The 22,707-nt window shown below is 44.2% G+C and overlaps 1 protein-coding gene across 19 annotated transcripts in view; it reads left to right on the forward strand.

Moving 5' to 3' along the window:
- Window positions 1-22,707, forward strand: part of PITPNM2 (phosphatidylinositol transfer protein membrane associated 2) — a 124,348-nt gene that overhangs the window by 2,135 nt on the left and 99,506 nt on the right. For 7 of the 19 annotated variants that reach the window (XM_040080735.1, XM_040080750.1, XM_040080743.1 and 4 more), the window contains exons 1-2: window positions 8,386-8,680; window positions 12,546-12,645. The gene's annotated coding sequence lies outside the window, so the exon portion shown is untranslated. Of the gene's footprint in view, window positions 1-57; window positions 176-2,823; window positions 2,928-8,374; window positions 8,681-12,545; window positions 12,646-16,633; window positions 16,856-22,707 lie in introns of those variants that run through there. The other 12 variants (XM_040080742.2, XM_040080737.2, XM_040080738.2 and 9 more) reach the window with 9 other exon arrangements.

The following is a 22,707-nucleotide window of genomic DNA, read 5'->3' on the forward strand; positions in this document are numbered from 1 at the left end:
GGATTGCCAGGCATGAAAGCGCGGTTGCAGACTTGTCTTGGCTTGTTGTTTCAGGATTTCTGCTTTGTGGTCCTTGCAGTGTGTTCTGGTTGTGGCAGCATCTCTGAGAGGGGAAGAAATGAGCAGCCGGGGCTGGGAACGCAGCTTGTGCTGCTTTTGATGGAGCAGACTTCTGGTAGGCTGCTGGGCTTCATTAATCATATTTAAGTTTCTGTCACTAACTTTTAATTAAAAGCATAGTTGATACCACTTTAATGAATGTACAGATGTTAGCCATCTTCATGCATAAAAATGCTTTTTAATTCCCTTACTATTCCCTTTATGGCCCTTAGATGCTTTTGTTGCCATCTAAACCGTGTACAGTAGCAGCTGTTTATCTTCTTAATAAAACTTTTTCTGGCATCTGTGTTCGGGAAACAATAATGGCTTGAGTAAACAATTCCCTGGTATCCTTTAACAATATTTTTTTAAGAACTTGGCAGAAAGGGTCAGAAGTGATGCCTAAATAGTGAACTTCAAGGCTCTTGCTGACTATAGCCCTGAGCTTAATGTAAGACCTGAAATTATTGGCTGTTCTCAGGCTTATGTGAGGTGATGAAGAAAATAAGAAGCCCTCAGCGTATGACTTTTGATTCTGATGAGCTTCACGAGGATCTTTTCCCCAAATGACAACTTCTTATTAAAATATCTTTTCTATTTTGGGTTTGCTGCTGATGGTGTGTATCAATGCTTTGTCGCTTGTTGTGCATCTAACAGCCTGAGCATTTATTGTGATTTACCATCTGGCCCGTGGGAGTTTTATCTAACTTCTCATTTTACTTGACAGCAACCAGTTTGGAAAGACCTTGTCCTGATTTTTTTTTTCCCCCTAATAGAAATTCTCAAAACTTAAAACTGACAATGGGGCTAAAAGGTTTTGAATTTAAATAATTACTCTCTTTTTATTCACAAATTGTTACTGCTTCTGTGAGCTGGCCAAAGAGAGAAGCAGGACATCCTTCAAGTGAGCTAATTTAAAGAAAGTTCCTCCAATTAATTGTAAAGAGCATTAATCTATCCTCTGCATTCAAATAAAACTCTTGTCACTCAGTTGCTGCCTTGGCAGCCTGAGTGGAAGGCTTTGGAAAATGGCAAGTGAAAGCTGATGCTCGCTCCTGAGTACAGTTTGACTCATGCCTGTCATGCATATTCACCATAATGTCCTGTTCCAGGACCAGCAGGATCCCTCGAGGCACACTTCTTCTTTTAAGGTGTTTTTCTTTTCAGCTTCCTCTTATTAGAGGCTCAAACAAGAGAAGAGGTTAGAAACAGGCATCGATGTGTTGCTTTGCTTCATTTTTATTTTCTTAGAAGGAAAAAGCAGCTCATGGTTTTCTTAAGAGCCAATTTCTCTAAATGGTGAAGATGCCTTCTCATTTAATTTTAAAACTGGCTGACGTAGGGTGTGATGCAATTAATATTTCTGTTTATCTCCCCAAATTGGTAAAATATGCCTAAATTTAATTTTGAGCCCGAAAGCATCTTATAAACAAAAATGTTCTGTAGTTTTCAGTGTGAATGGAAATGGAGTAATTAATGGGGGGGCAGGGAGGAGGGAATAAATAAAACACTTTTTATTTATAACTTGATTTCCTGGGTGTTGGAGGAAATCCAAGTGCCACAAGATTGTACTGGGGCAGAGTCTGTCTGAGCTCACCCATGAACTGAAAGGGAATGTGGCTTCTCTAATTGTGCTGTCCATGCCAAGAGTCCTAGGAAAATTTAAATGAACAAAGTAATGGATGATACTTGGATGTTCTTAATGTAAGAAGAAAACAATCTAGCCCGGGACTGGCCCAGGTCCTGTCACTGCAGGGAGTTCTAGTCAGCACGATGCCAAGTCAATAGACAGAGCTCCTGAAGTCAGGCTTGTGCATTTTCCATAGGTAAGAGGGTTTGCTGGTGTGACTGGATGTTGGTTTTGAGTTTTTCTTTTAATTAAACAAATACTTTGTAGAAGCTCACAGCGAAATGCTTCAGTAAATCCCACTGGAGAACTTGGAAACCAGTTGGAAAAGGTATCTTTAATTTTGAAATAGGGAAGGGGGGAGGTGCAGGAGACCTCCTGAGGGATGGCAGGATCTGGAGACAGAGCTGCTTCCCCTTCCTGCAGCCCTTCCTGAGTGTGTGACACAGGGTCAAGGCTTCAGAGGGGAGAAGAAATAAGAGGTTGCAGGCAAGTGGCGATAAATAGTTTCTGGGCAAATCTGGGTGCAGGGAAGCAATCCAGTTGGCACAGGGCTAAAACCTGCCCTGGGGAGCTTGGCCACACCTGAGCTGATCCCAGCAAGGAGGTGCTGGCTTTGCAGGGAGAGGCCATCCAGGGGGGAATGGGAGGGGAAGCAGCGCCTTCCTGCCCCCGGGCTTGAGTGTGCCAGAGGTGGTGAGGAGGACGAGCAGGACCCTTGGCTTTGGTGCCTGGGTCCGTGAAGGGAGCGGCCGTGCCGGGGTCATTGTCCTGGCAGCCTGGGACCTGGCACCGGGCAGGGACACACATGGCAGCGCCCTGAGTGTGCCCAGGGTGCCACCGAGGGCAGGGACAAAGCACACACACCTCGGCTGAGGAAGGAATGCTGATAGGAGCAGGGGCACCCACGGCAGAGTCTCTCTCCCCCAAACAGCAGCACAGGCTGATTTTGGCTTCTCCTGACCCAGGCAGTGGCTTAGAACTCCACATTAGATTTTGTGGGGTTTTTTGGTTTTAAACAGCCTCCAGAAAATCTTGCTCAGACAGATTTAAAGACCTACAACATCCAGAAGTCTGCAGCCCTGTGGACCTCAAGTTGTTTTCCTGCAAAAATAACCCAAGCCTGAGTACTGAGTACCTTGGAGAGCGAGGACTCTGCACAGCTTTTACAGTCCTGGCTTTGTGTGTTTGGACAGCTGAGGTTGGTGAGTCCTGAGATGTGGGCACGAACCTTAAAAACTCTCCTTGGCAGGAAAACAGGTGGGATTAGGTGAATTGGAGGGAGTCCCTCCATGTGATGAGGAAAAGTGATTTGCCACTCATGGCTTTCTTTAAACAGGTCTGTCTCCAGTTAGAGATTAGATTCTGGGATTTCTACTCAGGGGTTTCCCACCAGTTTCTGTGGTCTCATCATGGTGGGGGGAGGGAACTGAGATCCAGAAAATCCAGTTGTGGAACAGAGGTGGTTTGCTGTGAGCTGGGAAGGCACAGCTAGTGGGGACTTGGGGAAGAAAATAGTGAATGAGCTGCCGAGAGATTTGTAATTCATCATTGGACAGGGATTCCTGTAATGGACAGGGAAGCTACCTCTGATTTGTTTGGATTGCTGGCACTTACATAATGATCAGGGAGCTTCAGGATACTAATTCAGGCTTAACCCTCAGAGCAGTGACCTGGGAAGGCATTTTAATGGCACGATAACCAATTTGGAGGGTGGGAGTGTGTAATCACATCAGCACGCTGAGGTATCTGGGCACTGCAGGGGCGAGGCCGCATTATCTCCAGCTCCAAAGAAGTTTGGTATTTGCATGACCTAACTCTGCTTGTGTAGAGGGGCCTTAATTCCATTATGTGCTATAGAAGGTTATGGGAGGATTTCAAGTTTTTCTTGTACAGCCGTGGTAAACAGCAGTTCAGCTTCAGCTGTGTTCTGTACAGGTATTTGTAAGGAGTTGGGTTTTGATCGTTTCGCGTCTTTTCAGATGATTTGGGTTGGAGTCAGAGTTATCCATAGCCAAACCTGGAGGGCTGTGAGCATTTCTGAAGAGGTAAAAAAAGCAATAGGCTGCCATGAGGCACTGCATGTTTGGAGAGAACAGCAAAACAATTTATTTTCAAAAACAATAACATATGCACTTCTATATAGATGTGATGTAATTATGTTTTGTATACATCAGAGGACAATTCATTGGGAATAATTTTCTCTTTTAATTTGTTTCAAGATCAATACCATAACTTAAATAACCTTCTAAAGGTACAAACATGTAGAATCACTTTCTCTATGTGGGTGGCTTACCTATTTTAATGTTGCCTTTTTTTTTTTTAAAGAAGGAAATAGAGATTTTATATTTATCATATCAGATGAAATTGAAATCTAAATATTTACATCTTTTCACTGGATCTGAGGTTGAGCACCAGCTGTAGGCGTTGCCAAGCTGTTTAAGTTGTCTCCTCCACAGAGCAGGTTGATTTCTCCAGGGTGGTGGAGAGATGGCGCCTCGTGTTTCTGGCTCTTGTTTTCTAGCCCATCTCTGCATCTGGAAATCTTCCCTCTGTGGGCTCTGTGACCCGGCCTCACGTTCAGAGGGTGTTCCAGCCCAAACATGCTGAAGCTGAACATGTGTTGTCTCCACCAGAATAAACTGCAAGCTGTGAAACTGGAGGGGGAGTTTGGGATACGAGGATGTAAATAACTCGGAGATATTTGGTGGAAAAGAGCAGGAGGCGGAGGAAGGCCTCTCGCTTGCTTTTTCTCTGCCATCCCATCTCCTCAGTAACATTCTCTGTGCTCTTCACAAGCAAAGGTAGAGGATCACTTCTGTCTTAAACAAGGGTAAACCAGGAGCAGACATAGGAAATGTTGCAGACACAATTCAGCAGAAGAGACACTAAAATTCCTGAGTTTTCTGTCTCTGGTTTCGTTCTGCTTGCCTGGTTTCCCTGTTAATTTCTCGAGCAGGCTTGTCATGAGGCTTTTAGGCTTCTAATCCACCAAAGTGAGCTGATGGAGAACACATAGCCTGTTTTGTTCTCCCTCTCTTGCTTTAAAGGATCATTTATCCAGACTCACGGGAATCTTTGTTTGTCTAACCTGTCTCTGGATTGTAAAACATTGTTCCCTGTTTTAACTTCAACAACAGTAAACATCTTCCATCAAATATCCTCAAAACTGTGTTCAGCCTGGGCACAACTGTTTCTGTTGTGACTAAAACAATTTTAATGTTCTCTTTTGCTTACCTTTAATGCCTTAAATAACTTTTTCGAAAGGGGCGCCTTTATCTAACATGCTGCCACTGTGAGAAGAAAGAGCACATTTGGACAAGCCTCCTTGAAGGATTAAACTTTTCCATTCAGCTTCTGTGTTTCGCCCTGGCTTTCCAGTTTTCATTTATCCTTTTGTTTAGAGCAGGGAGGGATGGTTTGCCTTGCCTTGCTGGGGGTGGGCACTTGGGTATCTTTGGGTCAGATCTTCTGCATTGTGTTTGCCAAACGTCTGGGCAGAGAGGATGGGGAGGAAAGAGCTTTCTGTCCTCCTGCTGTTCCTTCATACAGGTGCCCGAGCAGAAAAAGGAGCTTGACATAAAGGGGAGATTTATTTCACTGTCTAATGGAGCATCTGTATTATCAAAGGCAGATATGTCAGAGCACTTTTCCCCTCCCTGCTCTGTCTTTTGTTGTCTGAATGTCATTTTGCTGATAGAACTTGTGTTGTATTCCTTGTTATCAAAGCAGAACTGAATAAAAAAAGAGGTGATGCTTTGTCTTAAACACTGTTACCAAAATCATCAGCTAAACGGTGTTGAGTGAGGATTTTAATTCCTGGTTTAAAAACTGAGTATAATTTGGCTTTCAGACCTCCCATTCTTCCTAAATCAAGTTTATGGTAGCAGCAGCCAGGAGTGTCAGCTTCTGATTATAAACAGATTTGGAGCCACTAAAAAACTCCTTGAAATCAGTTTGACAACTGTTTGAGAACCACCTTTTTAATATTCTCAGCAAGTTCCCTGCTGAGGTCTCTTGCAGCAGCTGTGTAGATCTTGTAGATGTTAGTCTTTCCTGCATATTTTATTTTAACTTGCTCTTAAGCTTCCTAGGAGAATGCACATGGATAAGCCTTTTTAAAAATTCATTTTTGCATGGAAACCTGGGCTGAGCAAGATGAGAGCAGAGTGGAAACTGGTAGTGCTGTGCTTGGGTGGTGCAGCACCTCGGTGCTCAGAGCACCTTGCACAGGGAGGTGCTTTTTGCTTTTGCTTGGTTTTTCTTGAGGCTAAATCCCAGTTTCTCCCCACAGTTTCTGGCTCCAGGTGTATCTCTGGACCTTCAGGGGGATGGAGGGTGCAGCGAATCCATCACCATGGGAAACAGTGGGACAGGCTGGGGGCTCTCAGGTGCACAGGCTCAGGTGGGAGAAGGGAAGGGAGATTGGCTGGTGCTGGTTTTTGTTCCTGCAGCCTGTGACAGCCCCTGGTCTGAACCACCAGGCTCAGAAAACCTGGGCAGTTCCTAAGGGAGCATCACCCCAGGCCTGCACTGCGTGCCCTGGGCTCTGCACTGCAGGGATCAAGGGATATTCCATCTGGAGGTGGGAAAAACAACCCTGGCAGCCTTTGTTTCTTGGAGGCTGGCAGCGGGAGCAGAGTCAGGGACATATTTCCATTTGACTCATCCCTTGTTGAGATGCTGACACCCTTGAGTCACATTAAAAACGAGACCTTGTAGCTGAATTGGCACATCACAGGGCAGGTGTTTGCTGGGGTTTTGGGGGCTCTGTCCTTGTTTAGAAAATTATTTTCCCATTCACTGAGATGGGATGAAATTGATTAATGGTGTTGCTGATGTCCTGGGTTAAAAATAACAGGAAAACCTGATTCAGGTGGAGTGCTGGAAGTCAGCTGTCAAGATAACCTGCTTGAAATAGTTGTAAAGGCCTAAAAAATTAAAGAAAATAATAAAAAAGATGAATGCCCAGTAGCCAGATGGTTGGAAGAGAACACCCCACGATCAATGAGGCAATATGTAAATATTTTCAATCATTACCACAGTACTGCTGTGTTGACATTGAAATTCAGAGTGTTATTCTGTGGGACTCCTCATTGATCAGCAGATGAGCTCTGATAAAACAGAGGATGAAAGCACAATACTGAGCATTATTATGGATTGTGGATTTCATTGACAAGGACAGGCTTCCATCAAGGGCTAGGAATGGATTTCAGACCCTCTTTAAGCACGTTACTGAGCCACTGTGTTCTTTCCCTGGCTGACAGCTACCAATTAAATGGTGTTTTATTTCTTGAGCTGCTTTATTTAAGGTGAAATACTGCATAATTGACTAATTTTTCTGTGCTAATTGCTACATTTGTATGGGAAGGGGCAAGGTGGCAGCTGACATAGAGTTCTCTGTTTGAAATATACCTGGCTAGAAATGACTGGAAAGTAATATCAATCAAACAGCTGAATTAAAACAATTTTTTTTTTTTTTTCCCCCAAAAAAGATCCTCCTGAAACCTGGTTGTAGAGACCCTGTCTGGCTGAGTCACTTAGAAACCTTCACCGGGTGATAGCATTCTTATGAATAAAACATGAGGTGCCTTTGGCATACATAGGTGCTGAACCCACTCAGAGGCTTGGTTTTTTGTTTTTTTTTTTCTTTTTTTTTTTTAAGCAAAAAAATCCTGTCAGTTTTACTGCTCTCAGAGGAGAGTCTGAAGCTTGACATTAAACAGAGTATTCTGAAAGCTGCTTTTTAAGATCGGCACACCCCAAAGCAATCCCAGCACCAAGCAAGGGCTGCTGGTGGTGGTTCCTGGGATCCCACCCTGGAGGCATCAGGGAGGTTTGGAAGGTGATGTGTGTGGGGAACAGGTTGCCAGCCTTGTGTGATGTTAAATGTCACTCTTCCTGTTTTACACAGAGTGGTGTGAGGTTCCTAAAAATCTTATAAGGGTGCATATAGAGTGTAGGTTTGGAGGGTTTTTTTAATATTCTTTTTCTTGCAGTTGATTAGAGCAATGGATTGTGACACGTCCCATTTCACATAAGGGCATAAAGACTTTTAGGAAAGGATGAATGACTTCTAAGGAAGGAGGGAGAGGGCTCTTGGCAAAAGAAAAGCTCATTATAGCTACAACAGGGTCCAGAGCCCAGGCAGCTTCTGGAAGCATTTTGCTGTTTGTTTTCCCTCCCTTTCCCTTGGGTCTGGCTGCTTACAGTGCAGCCAGGACCTTGTGCTCCTTTGGGAACCTAACCCCGGGGCACTTGGAGGGTCCAGATGCTACAAACATCAGAGAGGGAAAAATGCTCTCGGTGCCTTTCCAGGCTGCTCGTATTTTCCAGTTAACTGCTGCATTTCTTTTGCACGTTGATTAATTTCCTGGCACGTCCTGGAGCCTGTTCCTCCAATTAGAGTTCTTCAGGATTTTGAATTTATTTCCCTGTGGTTTGTTGATTTTTAGTTGCTCACTTACATCCCCTTTAGTGCTTTAGGGTGGCTGGTAGGAGAACAGAAACCACCTTTTCTGAGGATAAAGGGCTCTGGAGACTCTCTGTGGTCTGAAACTGATGCTCCCAAACCATGGGCATGTGGTGTTTGACCACAGCTGACACTTGGTAGGGCTTAAAATTTATTCATGCAGATTGGGTAGGAGCAGGAGGCTGAGCTAGACCAGTTGTGGTGGTCATGAGGAACGCTTGTGCTGGTTCATTTCTCCCTGCAAGACGGTGCTGTCAGTGCCTCTGCCTTTGCAGAAGCCTTTTTATTGCCTGTGCTTGGCAGGGCTCTGTTGCTCGAGGCTGGTGAGTTGTGCTTTGGGGTTGTCACCAAGTGTGTTTGTCCAGGTCCTGGTGAGGTGGGAGCTCTGCCTGTCTCACCAGTATAAAGGGATGTTCAGCAGAGAAGCCTTCAGAAGCCAGCAGGAAGCATCTTGTAATTAATTAATCGTGCTCCACGGAAAGGTAAATGCCAGTTCTGTTAGTGCAATGTGGTGTTTTCAACATCGGTGCTAAAAACGAGCCGTGTGGCACCTCTGCCTCTTTGCCAAAGATATTTACATGTGAATCTGTCTGTTAATAGCTGCGTCTGCTCTCCTGTGCCTCGGGTGCTGCTGAGCTGTTGTGCTGCTCCAGAACCAAACGTGGTCTTTGATTCGGTTCTGGGCTGCTCCAGTGCCCAGAGGCTTCTCTGGAGAAGATGCTTCCTGAAAGCCTTTGGAGGAAGGCAGGGAGTTTGTAACGTTCCTCTCTGCAAATCACCCATAATAAAAATGTTGTTGCAGCCTTTTGGGAGCTCTTGCATTAACTCACATTTCTGTGTTTTTGTTGCATTGCTTTTTCCTGGTGGTTTGGACAAATGTGCCCCTTGTTTAACAATGCTGAATCCTCCCACGCTTCGGGAATTTAATTTGAAAGTAGAAGCGGTTTTAACTGTATGCTTGGTTTCCATTTAGCACAAAATGTTTCTGAAATGCAGACAGGGTTAATGATTATAGAAGAGGATGAAAACCTGACAATTTTAAGTTTAAATTTTGCCTTGGTAATCTGTTCTCACACCTAAAAATAAGTAAATTAAGAATAGCATCAGCAAGGCCTCTGCAAACTGCAGTGACTTGAAAAAAGTGATGACTTGGGAATAGAGTCAAGGTGAATTGTTTATATTATTCCAGAAAACAAGTTTCATAAATGTCATCATGTCCTAGGCTACATTAATTATCTATTACTTTTAGTGTCTGCTGCAGAGAAAATGCTAGTGTTTCTGTTTTCCCAGAGGCAATGCTTTCAGTTTCTCTTGTACAGAAATGTTTTTGCTTTTAATTACTTTTGATTGCAGCACCGTTAACAAGTGTGCTGAGAACTCAGTTTTTCTGTTTGGAACAATTGCTGCAGACTTACTGTCACTGTAAAGAAGAACTTTTGTCATCCTTTCCTAATCTACAATACAGGGAAAGAGCCCAACCCCAGAACAAAAAAAGAATAAAGGAGGAAGGAAGATTGATTTTTCTCACCTGGAGGGGGCTTTCTTGCTGCCCTTCCAGGTTTGCAGGTACCCAGACACTGAAACCCTTTGAAGCCCTGTGTCCAGGCCCTGCTAATTCTGAGAACTGTTCTCTGCTCAGCAAAGCCAGACACAGAGAGCAGGGCCCTGCTCTGACTCAGTTTTTTACAATTTATTTACCAAAGTGTGGATTTCCTGGATGGTTCTTTTGGGAGGATGGTGTCTGGCATATCCAGCACCTAGAGGGACTTGTCTTGCTTGTGGAAAATGGGGAAAGAATGGATGTGGACAAATCCCAATGTGCTTGAGGAATGAATTATTGTATAATCTGTAAAAATTGGTAAGGCTCCATCAGACTGGCTGTGTATTGAGTTAAAAACTACACAGCTATAATGAATGAATCCTTTTAAAAGAGAAAGGTAATGTGAGGATTCTTGTTTGCTTGCAAATCATAATGGTAGAATGGCTAAAAGGACTAACGAAATACTTGCTTTCATGAAAAGGCATTTAAAATTCAAAGGCAAAGCAAGATTAAAATATTATCTTTAAATATATTTCCATCATACAGATTTGAATAGTTGCTTTAGAGAGAAAGTCCTTTGGGCTTTGCATCATCATATTGTACATAACAGTACGGGAAGAAACATTTTACATTTCCTTTTATGAAAATAATTTTTATTTAAATCGTTCCTGAGGAACTTAGTGGGTTAATTCTGACCCAAAGCACACACACAAAATAAAGGTATAAAATTATTGAATATTTTTCTTTGATTATCAAGAGGATGTAATTTTAAAAGGAGTGGTGATTTTCAGTGTTAATTTCATTGTGAGCCTGAAGAATTAATTTATTTATCTTCTGGTCTTGACTGTATTAATGTTGGCAGTGAGATCAATAATCAATGAAAGAGAAGAAAACTTAAGATTCAGTTTCAGATAAATTCTGATTGGAGCCTAAACTACAGACTGGACCTGTGGTTTCCAGTTCTGACGGATCCAATTTAAAAGTTGCATCACAGAAAGTTTTGAGATAGGATAAGCAACTTGATGCCCCAAACTTTCAACATTATTATTATTATTATTATTATTATTATTTTTACCACCCAGCCTGGGAAAGCAGAAGTGGCATTTGGGTTCTATGTGCTTGGCTCGGCTGTGAATCAGCAAATGACGTTAATAAGCATTTGTGGACTAAATATATTTTTAAGCTGTCTGGCTGCTTGCTCTTGGTGAGATTTCTGAGATTAATGGTCCTGAAACGTTACTCGCATTTGCTCTTCCTCCAGGATGAATCTGACCTGTGCAAGCACCATTATATTTTTTAAATTGCTGTGCAAGGAGTTACAAGAGTGAAGATCAGTTACTTTTTTTTTTTTTTTTTTTTTAAGCTGTTGGCAAGGCATAAATTTATGTTAACTGAAGCAGTGTTTGCAGCTAAAGGTATTGATGGTTTTTCCAAGCGTTTCAGGTTCTTTAGGGAAGGGAACAGAGTGTATTGATGTTTTATTTATTTTTTGTGTAACACTTTGGTAGCAGGTGCTGGTGTTAAGGCTTGGATCCAAGTCCCAGTCAAGGAGATGTGCTTTTATTTGTGTGGTTGTGGACCCAGATTTGCATGTTCCGGAGCAAAACAGCTCCTGCTGCTGGGAAGGAGAGCTAGGAAGGACAACTGTGCCCTTCCTGACCTGAAAGGGAAATTTCTGCCAATGGGGAGTTCAGTGAGATAGAGGCAATTTTAATGTGAGCGTGTGGGTTTTGGGGGTCCATGGGTGACTTCCCTGCTCCATCACCCTGTTAGACCGGTGCTGTGGGAGCCCTGGCTCTGCTCTGGCTGTTGCTTGGAGGACAGAGAAACAAGGATAAGGAAAGACATTAAAGAAGACCTAAAGGAACCTGGATATAATTGGGGAGATCATCAGTAGAGAGGGGAGTGGAGAGCACCTGTGTGTGCCCTAAAGTGCAACCCAGCTGCTTTAAAAACAGCATTAAAACCGGTTTGCAGTGATTGGAGGTAAAGAGGAGACTGCCTGAAGGAATCTCTTGGAAAGGCAACGGGGCTGTGTGGAATTTAGACAAGCAAAGCAGTAACTCTGCAGGCAGCGTTACAGGTTCCTTCTGCCCCCAGCCCTCCTGACAAAAATCAGCCTTGGGGGAGAGCAGGTGGCTGGAATAGGAATGTAAATGGGGTACCTGGCTTTCCCGACCTGGATTTGCCCTCCTGGGTGCAGCTGGTTCACCAGCCCTGTCTTTGTTCCCTGTGGGAGCTGCTGTCTCCTTGCTCCTCCAGGTGTGGAAGGACTTGTGGGGATTACGAGGGCAGCCCCAGCTCTGCTTCCACCCTCAAACGTGGGATCCTGTCCAGGCTCTGGGGGCTCCCTGGAAGAATCTGTGCTGTGCTGGCTTTGTCTGTGGTGATGTGTGCTCTGTGGAAGTCACTGGGCTCTGAGTTGAGACGGGAAATGCTTTGAGGGGAAATGTACAGAGGGAGCACGTGAGAGTGGTCAGTGCAATGCCTGTGTTTTTTCTTCTCTCTTTTTTTTTTTTTTTCCTTCTTAATTTCCATGAGTTAGTGATGACGGTGACTCATGGTTTGGAACACACTTTAAATCCCTGAGGTGCTCATTGCCGCCTACCATCACGTATTGAATTTCTGACATACCGGAGGGATGTCTGCAGAGAAACTCTGATGTGCAATTATAAAATGTTGTAGCTTTATGTTGTTTGCATAGGAGCCATTAGCATGGTGTAACTGGAAAAATAATGCAGCTTTATTCTTGCTCTTGATTTCCCATGGGCATGGCAGTTCAGCAACTGTGTTCTGTCTTTTTCTAGGATGTTGACACATGTGGACCAACAGTGACATCCTTTTTCAGCAACGCTGTCTTTGCTCCCTCCTGCATTCAGAAGCATCTAGAGAGAATTTTTGCAGAAGGTAGGTTCTGACATTTCAGCTGGATGGCTGTACTTTTTCTTCTGGGTTGGAAAAAGCCATTTAGATGTTACTAGGGAGAAAGGCAATTTATCCGAGGGATACTAACTTGCTGCTGGTGTGAGGGGATTAACCTCAGCTTGGGTTACACTTGAAGAAATGCTTGGGGAAAATGTGATAAAAAATGGAGGCTGGAGAATGGCTGCAGGAGCTCCTTGAGAAGGGCTTGGCAGTCACAGGACTTGGTTGGCTTAAATTGCATAGATGTGTGCGTTGGTAAGAAACTTCTTTTGAAAGAAAGCTCACACTCCTTGCCTTTTTCTGCTTAGTCAGCATCCTTTTCTTTTTAGAAATCTTTCAAATAAATAAATTAAAAGGGAGAATGGCTACACAGGATGTGCAATTAATATAATTTTTAATTTAAATCTTGGGTGAGGTTTTTTTTATAAAAAGCATCTTAACTTTGTTGATTTTATCTGTATTGAAATAAACAATAGTACAGCCTCATTTGCTACCATCAAATTGTAGTTTCTCTGTCCTCTGAACTTTAAAGATTGTGTTTTTTATGAATGTCTGTACCTGCTGCTGCCTGATGCTGTAACCTTTGGAGTGTTGTTTGGGGGTTCACTGTGTGTGTCCAGCTCCATCCAAACCTCTTGTGTGAATTGTAGAAATGTATCTCATAGTGTGAACTCTCACTACAAAACTGAGTTTTTCGGTAGACAGGGTTTCAGCCTTTACCCTGACTGCGCAGTTCTGCATCTTATTTTCCTCCAGTACCTTGCTCAGCACATAAGTGTTTTTTTCCTTTATCAGAAATGGTCTTTTTCATTCCACCAAATGTTTCTTTGGGGTGATACTAAACAATTGTCAGGTTTTGCTTCAAGAGCAACAAATTGCTGGGAAGAAGAGAAAGAATAAATGAGTTTGGATCGGAGACTGTTCACTTACCAGACTGAAATATGTTTTCAGTCTCTCAGGGTCACAGCAGTTACACTGAGGCTACAGTGACATCTGTATTAACATGCAATATCTTTATCAGAAAGTGTTGAAAACGAGGGGTGATTTGAGTACCTTTATTATCTCCTGTCAGGAAATGGGCTCCCAGTGAATTGATTGCCATTCTCCAGGTCGATTTCCTTCCTGAAGCCTCTCTTTGGGATTAGCAGAGCAGAGTGCCAGGCGGGGTAGGCTGCTCCCAGTGCTGTGTCTTGTCCCTCTGTGGAATACCTGATTTCCTCGGGAAAGAGCCCTGCAGCTCCTGCCTGCCCACTGCAGCTCCAAAGGAGCTGTGGCTGGGTCTCTCTGGGATCCAAAGCTGCCAGCAGCAGCTTTAAGAGAGGAGTTTATGCCCAGGGAGGCATTAATTGCTGTGTGAGTTTGTGCTGCTGTGCTGAGGGGGAACATCTGTATCCCGAGAGCTTTGCCTCCTGTTTTAGGTCACACGCTCCCCCACAGGCTGTTGGAGAGGGAGCATTTTTCTCTGAATTAGCAGTAACAGCAGAGAAGAAATGCAATCCTTGGCAGAGCTTATGGTTTGCTTTGCCCCAAGGCTGAGGCTCTGTTTCGCTTGCCTGAAGGATTTTACAGGGCTGATGAGGTGCCCAAGTGGTCATTAATTCTCTGGGTAGGTGAGGGGAAATTGCCTCCAGAACGGTGGAAAATGAATCCCTGCTCTTGCGTCACCAGTGAGGAGTAACGTCTGTGAGTTGGCAGGTAGGGAATGTAGGGAGAGAAATGGGTTTTAAACCTTGTCAGGGAATGCAGTGCTCATGGAGACAAAAAGCTGAACTGCCATGTCCAGGAAAATGGAAGTTTCACCCTCTGTTCTGCCACCATTGCTGTGCAGCCTTTGCTTTTCCAAACCCGGAGACTTTCAATCCAAACTGCTGGAGAGAATGAAAATGTTGGGAGGATGCTCCTCTGCGAGTCATCCTTGGGAGTTTTTTGCACAGAACTATTTCAAAATCTAGGAAAGTGTCCTCATTCCCTGCTGTGAGCCCAAGGGACCAGTGTGCAGATGTGAGCCGTGTGTGCTGGTGATGTTGGGAGCTGTGGGACCTGGGCTGGGAGCCAGGGGGGAATGCAGTGTGATGAGGAGATGAAGGGTGTTGATACAGGATGGGGAGGGATCTGCTGCTCTGTCCCTCAGCACCCTCACTCCCAGCTCTCCTGGGGCACTGTGCTGCCTTTTGTGCTTCCACTGCTCCTGCAGCTGCAGAAGCCTGGATGGGATGAGTGCTTTCTGTCTGTAAGAGGAGGCAGAGGCTGACATTGGGCAGGAGGATAATAAGAGGGGAAGGCATATGAGATTGAATCCAAGGCTGCCCGAGAAGATGTGAGGCAGGCTGGGGACTTTGCACTGGGGAAGTGACATCCCCTCTAAGCAATCTGTAATGTCCCTGGAGGAATGTGTTGTGTCCTGTCAAAAGGAAGCACAGCTTTGCTTTGCAGTTGCCTCCTTCTAATGTCCTTCCAGCACTCCCTGCCTTGCCTGCAGCACCTGTCCCTGTGTCATGCTGGGCTGTGATTTTCCACCCCTGGCTGTGTGATGTGACCAGCTTTTCTCCTTCCAGAGCCTTGTGTCCTTTTACATGGACACAAATTTGGCCTGAACCTTATTTTTTCTGCACCTTGTACTTACCAGGGGACTCAGTGTGGGACCCATGACATGAGAATTGAACCCCTTGTAAAGGGGCAGTTTGCGGATACCAACTTAATGTGGAGAAACCTGTCTTCATGCTGGATCCTTCATCAACTGGATTGAAAAACTCGGTTTAAAGAGTTAGATCAAGGGGATAACACTCCAGGGAGCTGGGTGATGGCTGCTTTTGTACTGGCAAGGAGAGAAACCCTGTTTGGCAGCATAACGGAGCAGCAAAATTGTGACATTCCCCTGTCTCAGTGTGTAAAGGTTGTGGGTTAGCGTGGCACTTGTTACTGTGTGAGCCAGGGAGAAGGGGGAGCTGCTGAGGGGTGAGGAAAAGGGAATGGGGTCTTGTAAAGTGGGAGAAAGGCACAGGTAAACCCATTTAGACCTGATGGGACACAGATGCTTGGAAAGGTACAGAAGGATCCCTTTTCAAAAAGAAGGGATCTACAGAGTCTCCTGTATAATCTGACACTATGAAATTTCTCATGGAAACAGGAGTGAGTTTTTGTTTTGGTGGTTTTCCTCCTTTTACAATAGAAACACAAGACACGAGGAGCTGTTTGGATATACGTCTTTAACTGGGAGGAAAGGCTGCGATGCTGCTGTGGTTGTAACCACAAACTAACTGACAGTTTCCTGCTGCAAGTAACTTTCTATAGATCTAAACCACCTCCATTTGTGTTTGTTTTTCTGTGCTCTTTAAATATCTGAGGAAGATCCTCTGTTGCTGCTAAGCTTCTATTTTGACAAAGTCTTTGTTATCATTTTGGGGGATGATGGCATGAAGAGAGATCTGTACAGCACTGATACAAACTTAGGAGGAGTCCAAAAAGTTTCTGTATTTTCCAATCTCGTTTAATGTAGAAGTGAAGAAGTAAAACCATTAAATTAAATGTGTGTCAGACTGGTTTTGCAGTTACATTTGCATGTACAGAGCTCTGTTGGTTTCTGAGGAGAAAAGATGTCATCATGTGAACCTGCCTGAGACACTTCATCTGATATTTCCATGGCATCATTGCTGGCTTCTGATTCTCCTGCTTCCTTCCCACCCTTCTCCCCTGTGATGTGTTAAATATCACAGCTGTAAAAACGAGGGCACGTTTTTTCCCTGCTGTTCCCATTCCAACTGGAAAACTTGGACAGAACCTTCCCTTGTGGTTTGTGATACTGTAAATAAAGGCTTGGGAGGTCACATGTTTTTCATCTCAAGTTATTTTGATTCTAGTGCTGGAATGGGAGAGGAGGAGGGGAGGAGAGGAATAAAAATAAAAACAAAAACAAAACCTCAAACCGTCATAGCTTATTGTGGGAAAAAGAGCTCATTAGTGCAGAGGGGAAAGCAATTGGAAAAATGGCCTTTGCAGGGAGGACTTAGTCTTTGACTGAAGCTGTGACTTGGATAATTAGGGTCAAAATTTCAAAGGAATCTTCTGTAAAGCTTTGAAATAAGTTATCTACAAAGCAGAGGCCCTGAACACCAGCTCCTGTGATCTGGGGCTGTTGCTGGGCAGTTGCTGTCTGCCTTAAAAGGTGCATCAGCCTGACTCTCTAGGCGTGTGGGTGAGTAATTTTACCTGTGTCCCTCTGAATATGGTTACTCATACTCTTAAATGTCAGTTAAGTGGGCTTCAAGTGTGGAGCCGAGAAATTGTGGTTGTAGGTCTTGCTGGCTGTGGTTGGGTGAGCTGGAGTCGTGTTCACAGCCTGGACAGTACCCCATGGACTGGGGGTGAGAAACCTGTTTGCACATTTTCTCAAGATGAATGGTGCAGTTCAGCCTTCTGAAAATCCTCACAGAGCCGTGGCTGTCGCTGCTGCTGTTCACAGCTGGTGTCCCACATCTGCAGGCTTCGGCTCCTCAGCTGCATCCCTTCTCATGTTGGTGTTTGGGGCTTTGCATACTCACAGAAACACTGCTTAGGCTGAAAGTTGTCGTATTTTTGGTATTTGTATAAGTGTGTTTTGGATTTACTAAGAAAAGAGCTCAGGACAAGGTCCCCTGAGCTTTACTACTTGGTGGTGATGTGCTGGGTGTGATGAATATTGGCTTAGAGAGGACACACTAATGCTTACTGGCAGCTGTGTCGCTCACTTTTGTGGAGTTCTGAAGAGACCTTTTCCTGGTAATGATTTTTTTCTGTTGGCTTTTTTATCAAAACAGGATACAAAATGTGGATATAATTTGTCACTGCAGAACTCGCGTTGTACCTTGACACTACAGAAGTTATTTCTTTTTCCATAAACTGTTATATTTATAATGTACAGCAGGAACAAAGGAGGAACATTCCACATCTAGATGTTAATCTCTGCACCGGGTAGTCTTTTGATTCAATAACTTTTCTTCCTTGATCTTCTTTTGTGTTTTTTTTTTTCTTTAATAGGCACAGGACATATGGACATAAAAAATAATGGCCCAATTTCACCCCTGCTGTAGCTCATTGACGTCATTAAAGCTACAGCAGGGATGACTTGGCCCAGATTCTTTAAAAATAAGACCTGATGAACAACCCCTCCTGGAAAAGCTCTGTGGAGAAGGTTGTCCTGAGCACAGCATAGAGCAGATGCTCAACTCACCCTGACATTCATTACCATTCCCCTTGATGCCGTTCCAGTGAGATGCTGGGCCCTTCCTGGAGGGGACAGAAGGCTGCAGATGTGTTCCAGATATGCTTTTACCATGTCATAACAGTGTGATGGAAAGGGGCAATTAGTGAATTGAAAGAAGGGCACTCAAGGCAGAGGCAGGTCTGGGTGGAGACCTCGCTTGGAAGTTGTGGGAGCTGTCTGTGCCTGAGGACTGGGCTTGGCACATGGTGAGGCAGAAGATGGAAATGTAGAATTATCTCTGAAAAACTGTTGCCCTGAGCAGGTTTTTAGGAAGACGGTTTGAGTGTGTTTTGTATTTTTGTACTTTTCCCTCACATCCTCTGCGATGTCTGGGTATTGCCACACAAGGATCAGCCATCTGAATGTGGCAGTTCCTGGCATAAAGGAGCACTGCAAGGTTCAGTATCTCAAGGTAGGTCTAAGGTGCAGCTGCTTTTTCAGGGCATATTTCCCTCCTTGTAACTGGGCATAGAAATAGAAATTCTAGGTAATGTAGGTCAAAAAAGGCAATGTGGATCATGGCAAAAATAGTAGATATGACCTTAAGTGCTGAGTCTGAATCAAGTGGAAAAATGTGCTTTCAGATCTGAACACAGAAAGGTGAAAATGTGAAAGGTTCTCAAGAGCTGTTGACTACTTTCTGTTTACTAAAATAGTGGTGGCGATTCATAGATGGTGACTCCGAAAATCTTCACGCTAAGGTACAAAGTGTTTTGCTCACTGTTATAAATAACTGCAGGAAGAAACACCCTTTAGAGAACAGTCGGAGCTCCAAAGCTGTATCTGAGGTGGGTGATAGCCTGATCACTTTTTGTACAGCCAGCATTCATTGCCCGGGGTATCCTTAATTTAACTGAATCCTTGATGGTTATAACTGTGTCTGGCCAAGACAGGTTCTCTTGCAGTGAGTCCAAGAAATCAGATAGTTCTTTTTCTGATGCCAGACTCTTCTGGTCCACTGAATATAACTGCAAGAACACATAGTTCCCAAGGAGGAAAATGCTTACTGTGTTTTTGGTGACAGCTGAAGCTAACCTGGGGGAGGGCAAGATGGAGCAAATGGCACTCGTCTGCTTATGAGAGCATGTTCGTTTTAAGGGAATTTGAGTTGGAAAGTTTCTTGCAGTGAAAAGCCAGAATAGTGTCAAATGACATTGACTAGTATAAATAGTGAAGGGAGAATTAAATCTTTAAAATATATTCAGTTCTTTGATTAGTCATCCAAAACTCTGCTGGTAAGACAGGGAAAGAAATCTGGGCTTAACCTGATAAATGTCCTTCTAACGGTGGAAAAAGTCAGAAAACCCAAGAATTTAATTCATGATATCCAGAGAGGCCATGCAGCAGCTGGCAGCAGATTGCTAAGGAAGAGTATTAATCCTAGAGGAAATGGGGGAAAGGTAACTGAAAACTCTGCAGCCTTAAGGACTTTTGGAAGTAAAAGATATTTGATGTAATGCAGATAAGGGTGATTAGCTTATTTTATTGCATAGAATACACCCCTGTCTGATTAAATTACCTTGCTTTGAGGTTCTCTTTCCTTGTATTGTCGTCTTCATCCATTTCAAGCTCCCCTGTGTCATTGTGGGTGGACGTGTTTAGGATCTAACCCTGCTTTTAATGAGGTTAAAAGCAAAATTTGATGGGTGTGAAAAGAACCTGCCCTGGGACTTGGAGTGAACCCCCATCATCTCTCTCTAACCAGACTGATGAGCAGCACTGATTGAATATTTATGCCAGATCCAATAAAACCTTGATGATTGCAGAGAAGGATTCTACCTGAGTAAAAGAATGTATGAAAATTTTGAATTGCATATCTCTGTGAGTGCAGTTAATTTTCCGGCGCCAAGGCTACGTCGTCATGAGTTTTAGCAGAGTAGAGAAATGATTAATTTCTGAGGTATACAGAGATCTTTCTTAATAATCAGAAGCGTGTCATCTGGTTGAAAATACAATTTTTCAGGAGGGAGGGGAGCTGTAAATGTGCAGCAGCTCGTTGTTAGGGATGCAGTCAGACAGAGCACACGCATCCCTGTGATCCAAGCCCGGCTCCCTCTCCGTGGCACTCAGGCAGTGCTGGGAAATGAGGAGCTGCAGCCAAGTCCGGTTTCCCGTCCTCTGGAACGTCAGCGCGTGGACGTCACGCTGCACACACGTCCCCAGGCTGTGGGAGGTTATCAGGGAGATAACCTGGCTGAACCCCAGCACTCAGAGTGTCTCAGGGCCACTTGTGGTGGTATCTCAGCTTCACAGCTTGAGTGGAAACTCCAGGAAATTCCAGTTCCTCCTGAGGCAGCGTGTTCTGTGTGTTAATCCCTGTGCAGGGGCTGCGAGGGGAGAGAAGGATTCACCAGCACGTGCACTGACAGACTCATGCTCCTGTTTTGTTTGTGAAGAGTTACGAGTTGAAATCAATATGCAGATCAAGAGTGCTCTGAGTACCTAAAGAAAATCCTTTGACTGTGGTTCCTGCATCATCCCAGCAGTTTATTAAAAAAAATAGAAAGAAAAAGAGGGGGAGGCAAATATCATCTGTATTTATTCAGATTAAAAAGAAGTGTGGGGATGGAGCTGTAGGGAGAAGGGGAGCTGTTCAATGCTGAAGCAGAACTTTCAATTTATTTGATGAGAAATTTTAATCTATTCTGGATGATTAACTGTTAAGCTCTAGACTCACTTTGGCTCATCACCTGCTGAGTGCTTGGGTTCCACTGGGTGCTCTCAAGTACTGGAGAGGCCCATGAGGTTCAGCTTATTCCTAAGAGCTCACAGAGGGTAGGAAAGAGTGAGGTAAAGGAAACTTTTTAAAAACACTTTGTGTTTATAAAAGAAAGAAAATAACCTTGAAATTAATTTGAGCTATCCCCTTGATCAATGACTCCAGTTTGTCCACTAATTCTTTTGTATATATATATAGCTAGAATGCAGCCTACCAATAAAAGTTTGTTTCTTACTATTTTGAGGTTTATTTTGATGGATTATGTTTCTAGGTAACAGTTGAAGGTTATTTCTGGGAAAGGCTGCCAGAATGTTTATTAACATGTGACCAGACCCAGGTAGAGTCCCTTGAGAAAATCTGGCTCTTCTGTGCACTCTCAGCAAGGGGCAGTGACTGTGCTGAAGGGTGAGAGTCCTCCCTTCCCTGCCCATGCTGGGCCTGGAAATAACTCTGTCAATAGTAGAAATGTCACAGCAGGAATGACTCGCTGGATGTGCCCAATTCCATTTATCTAAATGAGCTGTGATCCTGGATTTAACGTGCTGCTTCATAGTTAAGATAAGAGTCACATGAATTAGATTATTGTTAGGAAAAAAATAGAGGGGTGCTGATATAAATACTTCTGTGCGAAGTTTGGAGAGCATTAGCAAGTCTTTTTACTTTTATGAACAGCAGTGGTCAAAGCAGTTTCCTGCAAGAGATGCTTTCCACGATAGCAATGCCAGTCATTAAAAAAGCATGAATCGGATTAAGAGTGTAGGGTTATTTTAATTTGCCTTTGAGTCTTCAGATGTCAGTGCAAGCTTTAATCAGCAGCTGTGCCAGTGAGGAGCTACCATGTGAAATGGAAAGGGAGGATGTGGGCAGAGGTGCTCCTGGCTGAGTGGTTCAGGGGCTCCCCTGCACCCTGAAGGGTCCTGCCCAGCAGCGACTCAGTTCTCCAGGGTTGCTGAGCACTTGTCACCCTTTTGTGGCCTTGTCAGCAACAGCCAAAGGTGTCCCTGTGGTTTGTGGAGCTGAGGACGTGTTCAGCAGAGGGGCAGTGGTGTGGACTGTGAGGTGGGTACCCAGGAGCACTCCTGCCTCAGTGTGAGACTCTTGGGTAAGAACATGTGGCAGAGAGACATCACCACCTGGCAGCTGACTGTCTCCTGGGCAGTTCGATGCCTTTCTTTCAGGTGGACTTCAAGTTACTATTTCTTCTTCCTTCTGGGAGTTATTTCTGCATGTGAAACAAGCTCCTTGAGCCCTTTGTCTTTTGTTGCACGTCACCCTTATGGCCTGTGGTGCCCATTGCTTTGAGCTGTGTTCCCTGGGGTTCAGTGGGAGATACAGCAGTGACAAATGTTAACAACTCAAATTTCTGTTTCTGTGTATTCTTAATAAGCAAAACATCATCTGTGTTGTGTCAGAGGTGGTGATGAGCGGTTCTATCCTTTCCTGTGCTCTCGGGTCTCGGTTTTGGCCCAGTACCAGTGATTTTTGTCACGAGGAGCCAGAAGCAGGAGGGCACAGAGCGTGTCCCTTCTCAAGGTCATGGTGGGTACAGCATTGCTGAACTTCTGATAACCCTGAGGGGAGGGACTGTCCCAGCACTGTGACTTTGCTGGAGGCATTTTTAATGCTCATGTCTGAGTGGATGGCTGTGTTCTGCAGGTCATGGCTGGGGAAAAGGCATATTCCCTGGACAGGGTGGCAGGAAGTTCAGGAGGTAGGACAGCAGGAAGCAGTTTTGTGATCCTGAGCTCCTGTTGGTAGAAAACCGGCGCTTGTTCCTATTTCTGCTCTGTCTCTGTGTTGGCAAAGCTTGTGTTTAATTTAGTGGAATGATCAGGGCAGTACCTGCCATCTCTCTAGACAGCTATACTTACTCCTCTTGTTATCACCATGGATGTTCACTGGTGGTAAAGGAGAAGCAGAAGAGGAACCACTATCCTGATATTTGGGAACAGGGCAAAACTTTCATTTGAATTTCTCTTGTAACAGAGAGTTGAGGCACTGTGGGGATCTGCTTCCTTGAGACCTGAAATATGCTTTTATTGACTACTCAGACTTTGAAATGATGATGGGAGAAAGTATCAAAACC

The sequence above is a fragment of the Hirundo rustica genome, chromosome 17 (assembly GCF_015227805.2).
Source record: "Hirundo rustica isolate bHirRus1 chromosome 17, bHirRus1.pri.v3, whole genome shotgun sequence".
Taxonomy (NCBI): domain Eukaryota; kingdom Metazoa; phylum Chordata; class Aves; order Passeriformes; family Hirundinidae; genus Hirundo; species Hirundo rustica.